This window comes from Pteropus vampyrus, unplaced genomic scaffold, assembly GCF_000151845.1.
Source record: "Pteropus vampyrus isolate Shadow unplaced genomic scaffold, Pvam_2.0 Scaffold126, whole genome shotgun sequence".
Taxonomy (NCBI): Eukaryota; Metazoa; Chordata; class Mammalia; order Chiroptera; family Pteropodidae; genus Pteropus; species Pteropus vampyrus.
In genome coordinates, this window is record NW_011888907.1 from 1,854,587 (window position 1) to 1,856,624 (window position 2,038).

Here is a 2,038-nt window from a genome sequence, read left to right on the forward strand (position 1 = left end):
AAACAAAATGAAAATAGCAAATAGATAGAAATTATAAAAAGGTATCAAAAAGAAATTCTGGGGCTGAAAAGTAAAATAACTAAAATCAACAACACACTAGAGTGATTCAAAACCAGATATGAGAAAGCAGAAGAAAGAATAAGCAAACTTAAAGAGGGGACAATTGAAATCATGAATTTGAGAAATAGGAAAAAAAGAAAGAAAAAAAAATGAACAGAACTTAAAGAACCTGTGGGATGCCATCAGAAGGATTAATATACACATTGTGAGAATCCCAGAAGCAGAAAAAGATAAATAAGCAGAAAGAATATTTGAAGAAATAATGGCTGAAAACTTCTCAAATTTGAGAAGCTCCATGAATAGTAAGTAGGATAGACTTAAAATGACCCACACCAAGACAAAGTCAAAATCCAAAAATAAAGAGTGAATCTTGAAAGCAGCAACAGAGAAGTGATTCATCACATATAAGGGACCTTTAATAAGATAATCAGTCATTTTCCAGTCGAAAACCTTGAAGGCCAGAAAGGAAGTGAATCGATGTATTCCAAGTACCAAAACAAAACAAAGCAACACAAAACAAAACAAAACTGCCAATCAAGAATTCTATATCTGGCAAAATTGTCCTTCAAAATTGAGAGAAATTAAGATATTTTCAGGTTCTAAAAAGCTGAGAGACTATGTTACCTCCTGACCTGCCCTCTACAGTGGGTCCTTCAGGCTTAAATAAAAAGAAACTAGACAGTAACTTGAAGCCACATGAAGAAATAAAGACCTCTGGTAAAGGTAAGAGTGTGTGCAATTATAAAAGCTAGTATTGTTGTAATTTTGGTTTGTTACTCACTTTTAATTTTCTCATCATTTAAGAGACAAATACATATAAATAATTATTAATCTATGCTATTGGGTAAACAACATATAAAGATGTAATCTATAGCATCAATAACAAGAAGGAGCAGGGGCAAAACTGTATAAGAGCAGAGTTTTATATGCTGTTAAAGTTAAGTTGCTAAAAATTCCAAGTAGATCATTACTTTAGGTTGTTAAATATAATCTCCATGGTAACCACAAAGAAAATATCTGTAGAATATATTCAAAAGAAAATGAAAAAGTAACCAAAATGTTTCACTATAAAAAATTAACTAAACACCAAAGAGGGCGGTATAGGGGAAATAAAGGAAAAAAGCTTTAAAATTTATATAAAACAAAAAGCAGAATGTCAGAAGTAATTCCCTCCTCATCAGTAATTACTTTATATATAAATAGATTAAGCTCTGCAATCAAAAAATAGGTTGGTAAAATTAACTTTAAAATGTTATTTATAAGAGACACATATTAGATCCAAAGACAAGATAAATTGAAAATGAAAGGATGGAAAAAGATATTTTACACAAATAGTAACCAAAAGAAAGCTGGGGTGGCTATACTTGTATCAAACAAAATAGACTTAAAAAACAAAGTTATAAGAGACAACGAAAGACATTATATATTAACAAAAGGTTCAAGAGAGCAAGAAAATATAACAATTACAGATATTTATGCACCTAATAACAGAATGTGGAATAACTGGAACCCAGTGCATTGCTGCTGGGAATGTAAAATCGTGTGACCTCTACGGAAACCAATTTTGTCGTTTCTCAAAAGGTTAAACATAGAACTACCATATAATCCAGCAATTTTACTCTTAAGTATATATCTAAAAGTCTTGAAAGCAGGAACTCAAATAGAAATGGTCATAGCAGCATCATGCACATAGCCAAAAGACAGAAAAACTTGTGTCTAACAAGAGATAAACAAAATGTGATATATACATACAATGGAATGTTATTCAGCTTTGAAAAAGGAATGACATTTTGATATATGCTAAAATATGGGCAGACCTCGAAAACATTATGATTAGCAAAATAGGTCAGGCATAAGACAAATATTGTTAATTCACTTATATGGGGTACCTAGAATAAGCAGATTCATAGAGACAGAAAGTGGGGGTTGCCGGGGACCGAAAGAAAGGCAAATGGGAGTTTTTGTTGGGGATGATGAC